We start from the raw sequence: 17,595 nt of genomic DNA, 5'->3' as shown, positions 1-17,595 counted from the left end.
CTCTAGTCCTCCTATCCTTTCTGAGCGGGAAGGGCCTCTCCACCTCTGTCCTATCCATCCCATTCATCATCTTATACGTCTCAATGAGTTCTCCCCTCATTCCTCTAAACTCTAACGAGTACAAGCCTCGTTTATTCAGCCTCTCCTCATAGTTCAAACCCCCTCAACTCCCGTCTCAGCCAAGTAAACCTCCTCCGCACTCCCTCCAAGGCCAAAGTATCCTTGCGTCATTGCGGCGACCAAAACTGCACATAGTACTCCAGCTTCGGCCCCAAGAGTGCCCTCTACAGCTGCAGCAAGACCTCCCTACTTTTATATTCAATCCCCCTCGCTATGAAGGGCAGCATCCCATTCATCTTCATGACCACCCACTGCACCTGCAGGCTGGGTTTTTGCGACACATGCACAAGGACCCCGAGGTCCCTCTGCACCGTCGCATGCTGCAGTTTTTCGCCATGTAAGTAATAGTCCTTCCTACCATTATTCCTACCAAAGTGGACAACTTCACATTTGCTAACATTAAATTTCATTTGCCAGTTCCTGGCCCCTTTGCCCAGCCTATCTAGATCCTTCTGCAATCTCTCCACACCCTCCGCACAATTTGCCGTTCCACCAATCTTGGTGTCATCAGCAAATTTTGACACCATACACTCGGTTCCCTCCTCCAGATCATCTATATAAATGGTAAATAGCCGAGGCCCCAGCACCGACCCCTGGGGCACTCCACTCGTCAACAACCACCAATCCGAAATGCACACATTCACCCCCACTCTCTGCCTCCTATTTGACAGCGAATCCCCTATCCATGCTAACACCCTACCCGCAACTCCATGCCCCCTGACCTTCTGTAATAACCTCTTGTGAGGCACCTTCTCAAACACCTTCTGAAAATCAAGAAACACCACATCCACCGGCTCTCCTCTGCCCACCGCCCTAGACACATCCTCATAGAACTCCAATAAATTTGTCAGACATGACTTCCCCTTAACGATACTGTGCTGCGTCTGCTCTATCAAACAATTCTCTGCAAGATGCCTCGCTATTTTCTCCTTGATCACGGATTCTAACATTTTACCTGCAACAGACATTAAACTAACTGGCCTATAATTCACTGTCTTTTGCCTGCCACCCTTCTTAAACAACGGCGTAATATTAGCCGTTTTCCAATCTTCTGGCACTTCCCCGGAAACCAGCGACGTTTGGAAAATAATCACCAAGTCATCCACTATCACCTCCACCATTTCTTTCAGACCTTTGGATGCATTCCATCCAGTCCTGGGGACTTGTCCACAATCAGTCCTTCCAGTCTTACGAGCACTGCCTCTCTAGTAACAATAATGTTTTTCTTTCCATCGCGAACACCAGGCAAATTATTCACGTCCTCCTCCGTGAAGACCGAAACACGGAAGTTATTCAAGGCCTCAGCCATTTCCCTATCCCCTGCCACTCAGTCCTCCCTCTCATCCTCTAAGGGTCCAACGTTCACCCTAGCCAGCCTCTTCCTTTTTATATATTTCTAAAAATTCTTTCTATCCTTTATTGTATTAAGCGCTAGCCCAGCTTCATAGTTTATCCTACCCTTCTTTATCAACTTCTTTCTCATTCTTTGTTGACAATTAAACCTCTCCCAATCCTCTTCTCACCCACTACTCTTAGCTACTCTAAACGCATCAGCTTTTAATTTAACACTTTGCTTTACCTCCTTTGTTATCCACGGCTGATTATCTGTCCTCCTACGATCCATTTTAACCATCAAAATAAATTTCTGCTGAGCACCAAGAAAGATCTCCTTAAAGATCCTCCACTGTTCCTCAGCAGACCTACCTTCCAACACACTCACCCAATCAATATTCGCCAATCCCTTTCTCATCCTATCGTACTCCCTTCTGTTCAAACAAAGGACACATGTCCGGGAACCCACTTTCTCCACCTCCATTTGCATCAGAATCTCCACCATACAATGATCACTCTTCCCAAGAGGATCCTTCACCACAAGGTCCCTAATTCTACCTGCCTCATTACATAACACCAGATCCAAGATAGCTCGCTCCCTCATCGGCTCCAACACACATTGTTGAAGGAAACACTGCGGCAGCATTCCAAGAACTCTTCCTCAAGCCCACCGCATCCAGCATGGGTCGACCAATCAATATGTAGTTTGAAATCCCCCATAATTATCGCCGTACCATTCCTGCACGCCACATTTATTTGCGCGTTAACAGCCCGGCCCACCTCCAGATCATTATTTGGGGGCCTATAAACGACACTCACCAGCCTCTTCCTCCCTTTGCTGTTCCTAATCTCCACCCACAACAATTCCACTTTCTGCTCATTGGCTCCTATATCATCCCTTACTACCACCCTGATGCTATCGTTAATCAGCAGAGCTACGCCCCCCCCCACCCCCCACCTTTTCCCTCCTGCCTATCCTTCCTAACACTTGATACCCCTGTACATTCAGCTCGCAGTCCTTGTCACCTTGTAGCCACGTCTCTGTAATGGCCTCCAGATCATATCCATTTGTGCAGATCTGCGCCACCAGCTCATTCAGTTTATTCCGAGTGTTTCGTGCATTCAAGTAAAGTGCCTTCATCCCAGCGTTCACCTGTACCCTATTTGCCAGAACGCCACCAAGCATACTCACGCCCCCTACTCCTTTTATTATTGGGACATCCTTGGCCTCTTCCCTTACCTGTACCCTCTCCTTTACTTTAGACCCGTTAATTTCACCTACCCTCGCACCCCACCCCCAGCCCTCCCCGCCTCCCCCCCCCCCCACCCCAGTCAATTAGTTTAAAGCTCTATATTTTCATAGAACCCGCAGAATATTAGTGTCCCAGTGTCAGAGCGGTTTTTCACGGCTGCCGCGATCGGAACTTGTGAACAGGGTCCGTTCAGTAGCTGCACAGCGGCAACATGGGTTTAAGTTCCTTTTTGGGCGGGCGGCTGGGATCGTGAACGGTGATTCATTGTTTTATTTTTACATTCCGCTTACCCCCGGCCAGCCCGGCCACAGACTGACTGCCCACTAGGGAACCCGGCAGAACAGGTGTTAAAGAGTAGGGGTATTACTTTGGGATTTAAGGTTCAGGGACAGCACCCTGGGATTTAAGGTTAAGGAGGACATCCAAGGTTTCGGGCCACTGGGATCGGACTCTCGGAGTTCGGTACACGTCCGGGCGCTGCAAGTCGGTGAGGACCTCTGCAGACGCGAGTGATCGGGCCACTGGGGGCAAAATCCGCGAGGAATTTGCTACATGTCCGGGCGCTACTAAGGCTGGAGCCTCTGTGAGTGCCTCGACCACTCCAAGCAGGAGACCTCTGCTAGCGTCCAAAAAACGACAACACATCGGGGGACACCGACCCGCGGTCGACGACACGTCAGTCCACACCCAGGTCCGGGTAACGCCCTGGGAGATAGGGAAACGGCCGCCCTCTGAGAGTCGATTTAGCGATAGGGGTTTGGGTAGGAGCTAGTGGCCCCGGTCACTGTAGTCGGTAGTCTCTCGGTATGGCCTCTGCGGAGAGGCTGTGCAGAGCTCACCTACCTCTGACAGCGGCAATCTCCCCGCTACACGCAGCCGGGTTCTGTGGGTTGTCACTGAAGGTAGAAACGGACTAACAGTGGCAACGCTTGACCATAACTCAATCAGAGATACACACACAAGTATTTGTGAAAGCATTAGAGCCAGGGTTGGTACACTACTGACCCTAGTAAAGGAACCGAACATGGATAGCAACAGTACACCTTTGAATAAGGACCAGAGGGTCCCTCACCCGCTATCTAGCAGACAGAATAAGAATCTAACTAAAAGCATGATGAAGGCAAGGTGGAAGCTCCATGACCCTCTCGAAACCCAACGGGGATGGTGGGCGAAAGATAAAAGGAATAAGGATGGCAAGACTTGGATCCTAATGTGAAAGGCTCATTTCACCCTTGCGGGACGAGTTCATGAATAGGTGCAAGGCAAACAGGAAAAAAGAAGCAAAGAGAACACACCGCTGTGATGGTCGCTAACCCTTTGCTGCCAGCGCTGTCCGACTTCTCACGCGAACCTCCGAGTGAGGAGTGTCCTGACTGGAAATGTTTAGTGGATGAAGCAGGTTCACTATGCCCAACAGCGGGGAGCATTCCACCTACCACCGACCCCCAATCCCAGAGCGTAATGTCAGCCCCCGTTAAAATTGAGTGTGTCCCCGGAGGGCAAGGGGGAGTCGGGCAAGGGCGATCTGCCCAGGCTCGGATAAAGATGACATGTGTATTCCTTACCCGGGGGGTCACCATGAAACTTCTGCACAAACTCATGACCCTCCAGCCCAGACACAGTTACGCGATCTTCCAGCAAAAACTTAAGGAGATGCAAATGTGTCACAATTTATATAATCGGGATATAGCCAGGGTCGTAAGAGCCAAAAATGCCGGAGAGTTATTCGGCCCACCTTCAGGTAGAGCACCAGAACGGGACCTGGTGCGCGAACCTGAACGAGAGCCGCCGAGAGCAAGACAAAGCTTTGACGGATTTTAAAGATGATGTTACCCAAACCGTGGGGCGAGACCCCGTCAGCTAGAAAGCAATCGTAGGGGTAGTGCAGGGGAAGAAGGAATACGCCCAGGAATACGGGCAACGCAAATGTAACGCCATTCTGGCCCATGGGGGAATGCCCGATGCCGATAGACAGAACCCCGCATTCCTCCAGCTATATAAGGACAGGCTGAGTCCAGCGCACCAAGCAATCCGAAAGACCGGGTTGGTGAACTTCAACACCTTTGACGAGCGGGAGAACTGGGCTATTACTGTAGACAAACAACAGAGAAAGATCCAAAGCGCTAGGGCAGGGGTATCTTCCCTGGGAACTGACGGAAGGGGCTGCCACAGGTGTGGGAAACCTGGTCAGTTTAGAAAGGAATGCCCAGTCCAGACGCCCCAATCCTCCCACATATGCCACAATTGCGGCAGGACTGGACACAACGATTCAGCTTGCCGTAGCAGGAGGTTCCCAAGGAGAGAGAGAGAGAAAGAGCCGCTCCCGCACCCCCCACCCCCCCGCACCCCGCCCCCCCCCCCCCCCCCCCGGTACGACCTAACCCCGGCAAGGGCCCCCGCATTTGAGAGAAAACGAAGTCATTTCCGATACTGCAAACCTCAGCCACCAGCAGCTGCTGGATATTATACAGACTCTGGCGGCGCAAAAGACCGCATGAATTGCATCGGCCCCCAGCCCGGGAGTCAAGACCCGCATCTGTGTTAACGCATCTTTTGGGGGCCGGCGATGCAAAATATTGAATTATACGGGGGCCGCGAAATCACTCACCAACATGGCACTTCATACAACCCACCGTTCCATCGTACTAATGGTGCTAGGGGGAAATAGAACGACAGCTGACCTGAGCGAGACAGTCCAACACCTTCTCCCAGTACACTTCTGGGTATGCCTGATCACGAGGGAAGAATCTTGGGAATAGACGTCCTGGGGGAGTTAGGGGCGGTGGTGCATGCCTTCAACAAGCCCCTGCTGTGGCCTGCCAGAAAGGAACACCGAAGTGGGATTCAGGGATACTGGTTCCCGAACAAAAGCGTGGCTGCACTCCGGGCAGGAGAGCACACATACATAGCCAGGGACAGGGGAAAGGAAGGCATAGTAGGGCTTCTATGCCAATCATTGCCCCAAGTCTGGGCAGCAGGGAAACACGACTGCGGCCTCGTAAAATTCCCTTCCGTACACATAGACGGGCCGATCCACACACCTAACAAACAATAGCCCATCAAGCCCGAGGCGCTACAGGCCACTGAGAAAATCGTTCAGGTTCTGGTTGCCCAGGGTATTTTAAGACCTACAGTGTCTAACACCAATTCCCCGATATGGCCAGTCCGTAAGCCAGACGGAAGTTACCGACTGACCAAAGACTGCACTGCTCTAAACAAAATCCGCTCGATAGAACACCCCATAGTCGCAAGTCCATCCACTATTTTTAACGGACTCCGACCTGAACATGGTACTTTCGCTGTGTTAGACATCGCAAACGGATTCTGGTCCATCCCGCTTCACACGGTCTCCCAGGAAAGGTTGGCCTTTGCCAGTGGAGGGAAACAGTACACGTGGACACGCCTCCCCCAAGGGTTCCACAACCGAGGACTGCGATCGGTCCCCATATCGAAGTACCTTCCTCCAATATGTGGACAACATCCTTATTGCCTCCCCCAACCTCATAGGACATATCGGCGCCCTGTCCACAATCCTGCGCGCCTTGCAGGCTCCGGGGTTTCAAATCAACCTAACCAAGGCACAGATTGCACCACAGGAGGTCAGGCATTTAGGAATCAACATCAGTCAAGAGAGCACTCCCCTGCGATCGGAAGACGGCGATTATAAATTTGCCCCGTCCAAACACAGTTAGAGGGGTGTGTAGAGTTATGGGACTCCTTAACTACTGCCGGAATTTCATTGACCAGTTCGCATCCCTGGTTGAACCAATTCAGCGGCTGATCAAAGGGGGAAAGCCAGGAGCAGGAACGATCGAGTGCGGACCGGAACAGGAGGTAGCATACACAAGCCTAAAATCAGAACTGTTAGCAGCTCCAGCCCCAAGCCTGCCGAACATAACCAAACCGTTCCTCCTCTTCTATGAGCCAGAGGAGGGATTTTATAGCTCCGTGGCAACCCAAGAATACGGGAATACCATGGGACGGTGGCATATTATTCCACCCGACAATTCCCAGTAGCCCAGGGAATGCACAAGGGTGTGGCGGCTCTAGATTGTGCAGCCTCGGCAGTCAGGGTATGCGAACCGATCGCTATGTCAGGACAAATCATTTTACACACGAAACACACCATAGTTGAGCTCCTGAATACAGACCGACTCCGGGCTATTTCGGACCCCCGAAGGGCCAATTGGGAAGCGGTACACCTCCCCCCGAGAATGGTCCATCCACATAGTGTGGGACACTGGGAAGAACCCCGCTGAGGGACTCCTATCAGAGGGATGTCCACACTCCTGCCCGAATAACCCAGACACTGAAGAAGAGGGAGAGATTAATGACCAACTCCGAGACAATCCCCACCTCACACTGTATATGGAGGGGCCCCGAAGACAAGTAGAGGGGCAATACCGCACAGGGTGGGTAATAGTAGACCAAAAAGGGACTCCGGTCGCAAAAGACACGATGAGTGGGGAGAGCTCAGCCCAAGTGGACGAACACATAGCCCTGAGGGAAGCCCTCAAGACAGGAAGGGGAAAACGAGTAAATGTGTGTACTGACAGCCAAAATGCGTTTGTGGTGGTCCACGATTACATGATGGCCGGGAAAAGGCACGGGTTCATCAAAACAGCGGGGAGGGGGTTGGGGGGTGCGCATAAAGCAGGAAAATATAATACGAGACCTGGTAGCTGCAGCCAGGCTGCCCTCAGAAGCACCCGTAATTAAGATAAAAGCCCAGCAAAGAGTAAAGACAGCGGAACAAAAAGGGAACCAACTCGCAGATGCTGCAGCCAAGGCTGCAGCTGGGGAAACCCTCCCGCATGTAGCCGCCACCACAACAGCACCCTTGGAGGAAGTAGATATTTGTAAGCTGCAGGGTAGTACCAGCCCAGATGAGGTGGCACAGTGGGAACAGGCAGGGGCGTCCAGCGACCGAGATGGAGTGTGGCGCAGAGGAGATCAAGTAGTCGCCCCCTCATTTATACGCACCGAACTACTCCGACGCCACCACGAGCCAGACCACTTCGGCCAGGATGGGACCCTGGCCCGACTGTCAACTGATTGGTGGTGGCCAGGGATGTGACCGGATGTCGCCAACCATTGCAAGCGCTGTATCATATGCGCCCAGCACAACCCCGGCCGACCCCTGAGAGTCAAACTGGCCCACCAACCCCGACCAAAAGGACCCTGGGAAAACCTGCAGATCGACTTCATAGGCCCCCTACCCTCTAGCCGAGCGAAGAAATATTGTTTCGTCTTAATCGATGGGTGGAAGCATTCCCAACTCGGGATTCCGAAGCCACCACCGTAGCCCGCATCCTAGCATACGAAATCATCCCGATGTGGGGAGTCCCACTACAACTCGACTCCGACCAAGGAACCCACTTCACAGGTAAAATAATGAAAAAGGCTAGTAAGACCCTGGGAATCCAACAGCGATTCCACATCACATACCACCCTCCAGCGAATGAACCGCACATTTAAAAAGGCAGTTGCCAAGTCAGTTGCTGAGACAGGTCAGGGGTCGGTAGATGTCCTTCCCCGTATTTTAATGCGCCTACGAGCCACCCCCGGTCGCACTATAGGAATTACAACTTTTGAATTAATGACGGGGAGGGCAATGATTCTCCAAGACAACACAGCTGTAGGCGGAGGAGGACTGGCACCTCTCCGGGATAAAATGAAAACATACGTGCAAAAGTTAGACCACCAACTCAGAGAGCTACACCACGAAGCCAGAGACCAACAGGCTATAATGGGCCAGGTTAGGAAACATGACATCTGCCATACCCCCAAACTGTGCCAAGTAGGGGACAAGGTTTTGGTCCGAGTTTCCCCCGATCAAATAGGCTTCGCACCAAAATTGGTCGGACCCCATGAAATTCTCCACACCATCAGCCACACATCAGCCACGGCTCTCATATGTGTATATATGAAGAAAGACATAGAGGCATGCCCAAGTAGATTAGTTTATAGAGATTCGTTAATATTCAGATTCTAATACCTGGCAGACACCAGGATTTGTGTACCCTTCCTACCCCTCTCCAGGATGATAACAACTTTGAGGATGGCCCTATCCGTGATCTTCTTGTCCAGGTTCGCCATCCAAGGATACATCACCTATCAACAATCTCACGTAATAATATTCAATACGTCCGAGGCGTTGTGCGTGCCGGCAGCACCATACCACAAGAACAACAGGATCTATTCCAATGCATGGCTACAAGTCCACCCAAGTCTCGATATGACATGCTTCACCTGCAGATTGGATAAGACCCAAACATGTATCTAACGGCCAGGCTCGCTGAGCGACTCTGGCTGCACCTTTGGAAAGACCTGCACCCTTCCCGAGGACCCACGGATCCAGCCACAAAGAGACATATTGAAACCGGACACTGATATTTGCGGATACTATGGACTAGTTGAGGCTCCAGTAGTTTCATGATGTGTATGTTTTGCACTTCCTACAACGCGTGCCCCCACGACCTCGACGCCCGAAATCTTACCCTGCCCCTTGCTGGGGTGGGGTGTTGTGGAAAGAGGGAGAAACTGTTTATGACAATGTGAAACACGAAATCGTGCCTGTTCTGGTCGATATTTCAGGGTTCCAGGTACTGGGACACTGTTCAGAACAGACACGAGAAATGTACCAGGTGCTGGGCAGGGCAACTATTAATCGGGCTATCAATGCGATGGGAGCAAAACACTGCAGATACAACACACACACACACACACACACACACAAACAGAAGCAAAAGGTGCATAGTCAATGACATCCTCACAGGGATAAACACAGGTTCCAGCGTGGTTAGCTTAATTGACATCCAGGGACTCAATTATAAGATAGAACAGTTGAAGGGTGTGATGAAAGATATCCTGGAACAGTCACTAGTCCAACAAGCCGAGAAGGCTCTTTTGGGGAGAGAGGTGCCCATACTCAACTAGATGGAATCACAATATTAGAAACACACGGCCGTACCATTAACCGCTTATAGTTAGAGAGAGAGAAAACACTGCCCGGGTACAACAGGGACAGCAGTGCCATGCGTACGGTGAGAGGATGATCGGTCAATTAAGGCATAATTTGGACCAGGTACACAGGGGGGAGGAGCCCGATTCGATTGACAGCACCCGGCTAGCACAACTCGCAGACCAGAAGAGGGTGCTGGATCGCCGAACCTTGAAAGGAATGACACGGGTATATCCAGTGATCCCAGACCGCGAGCTGAGCAACAGTACGGGGGTAGCGATGGTCCTATTGATTCCAATAGTTACACCAGACTGGGGACCATTTCCTATCTTCCAGATTGAATACATCGGTGTTGTTAGAGGCAAGACCTCCCTCCGCTGCCATATAACCGAAGTTACGGCCAACTCAAAGCATGGAGTGATGTTCAGTATCTCCCTCTCGGGATGCAAACAAAGGGGTGAGACAACCATCTGCCCTCACCCACTGAGACAAGGAGAGGCAGCGGAATGCGGGTTTAACAAAACGCAGGGCTGTTGCCCAGACATCACACACACCGATCCACACTTTGCCCGGGCAGGTTATGGAGGACGAGGCAGGTATTGTGTAGCCACAACAAGAGCATCCTTCATATACAACGGGCTGGCATGCCCGATCCCCAGCCCAAACTTCTGCTTCACGCCTCGCCTACCGGTCACTATTGGCCAGGTCCACAACACCAACATCCGAAGTCTACAGAACCTGACACTTAATGCCACGGACCCATTGAGAGCCGATCTCAAACATTACCAACAACCAGAACAGGCTCCAATCCCGCACTTAGCAGAAGTACTGAGAGAGCTCAGTCTCAAAGTGGGACACTCTGTTCGATTACACCACCAGCTACAATCACATATCAAAACACGAGAGCAAGACACAGAGTCAGCCTGACAGAGCCAGGCATGGGTTCAGAGGGTGTGGGACTGGGGTCTAAGTGTAGACATTCACCCTGGATCGGGATAATCTCGCACATACTGGTTGCCATCCAACTCATACTGGCAATATCCTGGGGGGTCATAATGTGCTCTACATGCCGCCTGCGCAAGAAAACCGAAACTAGGAGGGAACTAATCAGAATGATCAGAATATTGGACAATTTCCAAATCGGGAAGACTTCTCCCGCACACACCTAATTTGACAAACCCAGGACTCCCCCAAGATGTATGACTGCAGCGTGCAAATGCAGGAAGCACCGGACATACAACTGGTTAAGGAAATTGGTATGAGGGAGGCGGAACAAGCCCGCTCCCGACCGACAGGGTGGAACTGTTATCGGACATCAAATTGTATGAAATTGGGCACACAAAATGGGAGCCAACTAAAGCGATCCTCAGAGCCCTCCACGAAAATCACAAAGTAACAGACACTGATCAGGAGGCAAGAGCATGGTTTTAGAATGCAAATGAGGGCTAGCACGTCATGAAAATTGGACAGGATGGCACCTATTGGAACTAAATTGAAGAACACATCCCCGCCCCATCAAAATCAGCACTTCTAAACCAGTTCAACAACCCATAGGGACAGCTAAAATTAAGTCAGTTAAGGAAACGTCCCTGGCCCCTCAAGATCAATAACACACCTATGTTTCAAACCCCAGAGATTCTAGACCATTGATAACCAACCAGGCAAAAACGATTAACACACACTTAAAACATTCGAAAACACCGAAACAGGATGGCTGAAGTCAAATGCTGTAAATAAAGGATTAGCATTTGAAAGGCGAAGTTCAGGAATAACTGTAGCCCGTTGTCGGGGAGTCTTTAGAGCACTTTCGGGACAGTCCGATTGTATGTCCTGACTGTGCTTCTCCGTCCACGTAAAGAAAACAAAGCTGTGCCGTTATTGAACCCTGAGTCCGTAATGATCGTTTCGCCCACTCGCACGAACATGGCAATGGAAATAATTGATGCAAAGGCAACGGAGTTTGGAGATTTGTTCCGTTGGGATACTTGTGTTGTACCTCAGCAGTAGTCGATACCTAGGACTCTGAGAAAGGTAGATTTGCCCTAGAAATGTGACAGGGTTGAATGAGAGGCCACTGAGATGGTGTCTTCTATCGATGTCTGCAGGGCTATGTGAATTATTGTGGATCTGCCCAACCTCGGAGGTCGGAATTAATTTGTCGAACGACGAAACTTTCAAGGCACTTCATAATAATATACGACAGGGCCACTGGGCAGGAATCATGAAGGAACGTAAATTGGAGGGGTTTTTTTAACGGTACAAGTAAGGTGATCGAAAAATATTGACTATTTATGTGGAATGACTCTCATGCAGATCTGTAATTGTTTACAAACTCACCTGACGTCCTTCCTGAGTAATCACCATCGCTCTTGGAAAAGAGTTTAGCGATATTGACTACTGTCCGTCAATTCGGCACATGCTTTTACAATTGCCGTATCTTGCTCATTGAAAAGCAGTTTGCTAGGACTGGTCAGGTAGACTCCACAATCATATTATTGTGCAAAACAAACTTGATTCTTTTTGTAAGCGAATTCACACTTTATGCTAAATTACTACAGGCATTTTTTGCCAGGACGAAGTGCAGCTTCAATTTCATTACGAAACAATCAATTGACATTGAATAAACAAACAAAATCCAATAGCTAATTGTGGTTTCATTTCACTTGTTACGTTAACAAATATTACATTTGCTTTTTTTTTTGAAAGTCAAAGTTTTTTTTTATCTGCTTGCCTGACACAATCAAGTGTTAAGTTCTTTAAATCATCAATAATTCTCCACAATGCAAGCTAAAAGTTGCGGTCCATATCTAAGCTGGACGACCACGAACTATTACTTTTGTTCCAGTTACTTTGAAATAAGGACCTGTTGAGCTGAGGTTGAATGTTAATCCAAACACTGCAGAATACGCGAAGTTGTTATCATTTAAGTATAGCAGAAAATGTAACATTGTACTGTTTCAGACTTATTTTGCATTGACTGCGACTCTTCGGAATATTACATATGCACAATTAAATCTATTTGTTTTATGTATCCTGATGTCTCCTATTTCGTCAGCAGCAATGCATTCACAGGAATCGCATGAATAGAAGTTTCTTCAATAATTTGTGAAGTGTCACTCCTGGAATGGCATGATTTTCGACTAAATACTAATAATACATCTAATAAAGTTCATATGTTTTTGATCATTTTCACATTTTCCAGAGCATAAAGAATGTGAAAAAGTTAAGAAAACTTCAGGTAAGTCAAGGGTATAAGGTTTGGTATGCAACTTAATAAAGTTGTCATCACGAGTTGTAATTTTTCGTTATCTCGGCATATCCTGTACTGAAATATGCCAAAACATGCGGCATCTGTGAACCAATATACTGTGGCTTGTTGCACAACTTAACATCAATTGCAAACTCTGTTTTTGTTACATGTTTGGAAAACACCACAAGCAGATGACAGTGTGTTTGATCGTCACGAATTAAGGGGAACATGCTGAAAAATACTCTGGTCTTTTATTCATAACAATAATTACCTGCATGTTTTGTTTTTTACATTTTGGGGCGAGGAAGTTATTTGAGAACTCATATTCAATTTTCGACGACTGTGAAAGGATGAATTGCAACCAACGGACAGAAATATGAGAGGAACCCTGCTTGGAGTAAATTGTAGTTGGATTATTGCAGACAGCGTAAAAGCACACAGCAAAAAAAAAGTGCACTGCACTTTCAAACAAAAATCATCCCATTTATTCTTTTTGGTCAAAATACTGTTCGTGAATGAAATTGATCTAATCGGGAGGATAGGTTCCAGCTATCAGAATGACAAACTAAAATCTGTTGAAAATGCAAAGTCTTCCTTGCTGCATTATTACCAGCTGAAACACAATCGGATTTCCAACAACTTCCCCAACGCTAATGGTACTCAGTAGTGCTGAATAAAATCTTTCAGTGAGAAAGCATTCGGTGGTAGTCTCATTGCCGCAGAATATTTCGGGATGAGTGCACAATATATGATAGACTTATTTGTCAAGTCGGGTAGTGATCTCCATGATTCTGAAACCGGGGTCGCGAATCTCAATAACTGCAATATGTGCAACAGGAATTTCCTACGTAGTAAAAACAAACAAAAACATTCTGAAATGAAGGACAACAGAATAGCAATGACAGACTTGGAAAAATGATGTTTCAGTGAACTCTCTGTTGTATAGGCTTGTTTCCAACAAATGTGGTAAACAAAATGTGGTCAAGTTACGTTTAAGTAAAAATACAAATAGCATTAAATTCACCAAAAAAACACAAAGATTGGCAAGTAGAAACACTGAATAATACACTTGAAGATTCGGAGAAATTTCAATTCGGCAAATGTCGTCCACATATACGATGAAAGAGGGAAGTAATTTCTAAAACAATCTTGGGGGGTGGGGTGGTGGGTAGCACACGGCAAGCTGTAGACTTGTTTCTACAGTTGTATCACAAGAAAGATAATATCAAAAAATCATTAATCTGCCCCTGTTTCATTCAGTAACAAGGGAATATAAATGGAAATAAATGGAATTCAAATGGCTGAAGAAGTGAAACGGTACTTTGCTTCTGTATCCAGAAAGGAAGTCAACAATAATGTTCCAACAGTTCTCATAGAAAGTCGGTTTACATGAACCGGAGGAATGTTATTGTCAGTAGGGAAAACGTTTTGAAGAAATTGATGGGGCTGACCGTGATTACATCTCCAGCGCCTGTTTATCCCCACGCTAGGGTAATTAGGGAAGTCCCGTGGTAGTAATAAATAATTGGTTGCTATTTTAAAGAACGGTTTTAGGTCTGCTTTGTTTCCCAGAGATTAATGTGTACTTCGTGGACAAAATAAAGTAATTATTTTCAAAAGGGTGAAGAAATAACAGAAGGAAATATATAAAAAAAAATCACTGATTGTAATTGCATTACAGGGTGAAGTGCGGTAGTCCATGATCAATGATATCATAGTTCAGCTTTTGGAAAGCCATGGCATAATCCGAAAAAGCCAACATGGGTTTAGAGACGTGGGATCATGCTTGGAGATTCTAATGACATTCATTAGTCGAGTTCACCCAGGGGAACTTGTATTTGTGCAGATTTTCACCATTTAGAAGTCTTCTTATGCGTTCTCACAGTTGTTCTGTACAAATTCGAGATTCTGCGCAAGCACCATAGAAATGTTATCTAAACTTGCAGGAGGTCGTGCACATCTGGCGTACCACAACCCCACCCAACACGCTCTAATGGCGATATATATATTAAAACCATTAATTGAGCGGGTTGAAGTTTTTTTTTCCCTTTTGTTGTAACTTATAACGCATTATTAAATCTTGCAAATTTTATTTTCCTCCTTGGCAGAGAAAAAGGTGGCCGAACTTGAGACAAGTAAGCCATTCAGCTTGACGATGACTTGGTTACTTCGATTTCGTGTTGGATAATGTGAATAATTTTGGCATGGAAAAATAACGCGGATGTCTTGAAATTCAAAGCACTGCATTAATTCTAATTGTTCCCATCTTGGATGAAGAACAATTGTGAACTGTCATGATTTTGAAGGAATGATATCAATTAATCTAACAGCTTCCACATTCCGACTGAAAGGAGGTAAAACAGGAAGTAGCATTTGGAATCTTACCGATCCTACGCAAAACATTATGCCATTGTTGCACGCCGAGAATGTCATTAAGGTGACTCATGCATAGTGTGGGCTTTCTGTAATGGTGTGTCAAACAGAGGAACTCAAGTGTATAACGGCAGCATTTTCAGTGCCCTGGGAACTTCCCGATTTTTTTTTCACTTCACATGGGTTAACATTCCTCGTTTCTATGTTGTAGATATTTCATCTTGGAAGTGATTTAATTTCCATTTCAGCAAATGGCTGAATGGTTCATCTTGAAGTCCCTGGGTTCTAATTAAATTTGCCTGGTGTTCCACGAGTGGATTATCTCAATATGTTAGCAAAACAATCCTGGAACAATTGTCAGTATTCAGTCTTCCGGCCACGCACACGTTCTTCATTGGTTGAGCGGCTCATGAGTGCTCTAATGGTAAAGACAAATCTTCGTCCTACATGTCACTGATAAGGGGTCAGCTATTTCGGAAAATAAAACAGATGGAATTCTTCCAAAATGAACAAGCGACCGAAAGTTCTGTCAGAAGTGTGTTCTTTTTTCAGAAGATATTGTAAATGTTTCACTAAACTACGAGGGTGCAATACGTCAGATTGAAAGTTTGTGTTGAGATCGGTTTCAAAATAAGATGGCTTGTCATTATTTTTCGGGGGATAGCGAATGTGCGCTCTACGTTGCCTCATGGGAGACGGAAGCCTGAATCATTTAATGGTTTTACGAATGATATAGGTATATTTTGGTAATAAACAAAAATTAATCCGTCGAACATATTGTGAGATGCACCTGAGACCGTGAACAAGTAAGCAAAATTCTGTTTGAATGGCACGCAGGGTCCAAAACTGAAACGGCTCCTTCAGCTCCAAGTTCTGAAATTACTATGCCCCAATGTTAAAATACAAACAACTCATCTCTGTTACTGATAGCGATTGAATGCTTATTATTAGTAGTGCACATGGTTCTGCATTATTAGAGAAGAAGAAACATCCTCTTCTTATCTATTTATTCAAAACTGCTCACGAACTGAAATGTATTAGATAATTTAACTCTTGTTTTTCCAGAACACGTGCAACTTCATCTTCGTTTGCCCAACGTTTTCGGCTAAGGGAAAACTTTTATCCGAGATATTACCCTGGAAAAGAATCTTTGAACTGGTTCAGATGCACTTGCAAGTCCACAGAGTAAATTAGAATTCATAGTTATCCATTACTCTATTAGTCCTCCGATTCACCCTTTGTACTACTGAGAAAATATTCACCTGGTTGGTCCAAGCAAATTAATGCAGCAATTACAGTGGACACACACAAAAAAAATCATTATTTGGAAATCTCAGCAGAGTGAGACTTCATACTTTGGAGCGGACAATATCTCGCCACTGTATGATTTCTTCTGAAATAATTAGGCCATAAAGTAAATTCGCTGTAATTATGCATACATCGAGTTGCAACAGTTGAAACATTGGGAGATTTGGGACAGTGAGCAACCCTTCATATGACACGTCCAGAAAATATTGATGGAAGAATGAATATCAGTGTCTGCTGAAAGGAAGAAAAAACATAAGAAGTGATAACCTGCCGCGTAGGAGAACTGGGGGATTATTTCCGCATTTTACCGCATGGAAAAATATGATTATGATGGATGAAAATATGTCTTAGTCTAAATTTCAGCAGACGTCTTTCGACATTAATGAGCTATGATTCCGCCATTAGAAAAAAATACTCTTCACAATGGGGGTAGGGCGGAGGGGGAGGGGCGGGGTGAGGGCTGGGGAGGGCTCTTTGCCACGGTGCCATACGTAAACAACAAATCCGACAAGTTATGAATGACATGATGCTGAAATTATATACGCAAGAAACAAACGGTCCAGTTCACCCTTCAGTGCTGAGCGAATCTAAAAAAAAAGGCCGCGTGTTTATAATTTCATTGTAGTACGAATAATGTAGGAACGCGAGTCACAGTGGGAGAAAAAAAAAGTTGTAACGTTGTTCCATCTAAAAAAAAGAGTTGCTACTGCTTTGTGCCTTTCGGATGAGGCAATTGAAGGCGTTGGTTTTGCAATGGTTGTCATTGCAAGGAAAACTGACATGCCAAGGGGCTGAAAATGTATGATTGGTGTAAAACTGAACCAGCATTTCGACGACGGTTCCTATGGAATTTTGACGTTTGCCTGGGGAATGAGTATGCTGCGTTGGGAACACGCTGGAGTTGGCAGAGGAAGGTCAATTGTATGCATGGGATTATTGGTGTAAAGTGAGGACGAAGGACGTTATAATGTTTCTGTAATGGAGTACTAAGTGTT

This window comes from Carcharhinus amblyrhynchos, chromosome 16 (assembly GCF_965287045.1).
Source record: "Carcharhinus amblyrhynchos chromosome 16, sCarAmb.v2.hapA, whole genome shotgun sequence".
Lineage (NCBI taxonomy): Eukaryota > Metazoa > Chordata > Chondrichthyes > Carcharhiniformes > Carcharhinidae > Carcharhinus > Carcharhinus amblyrhynchos.
This window is presented reverse-complemented; position numbering follows the sequence as displayed.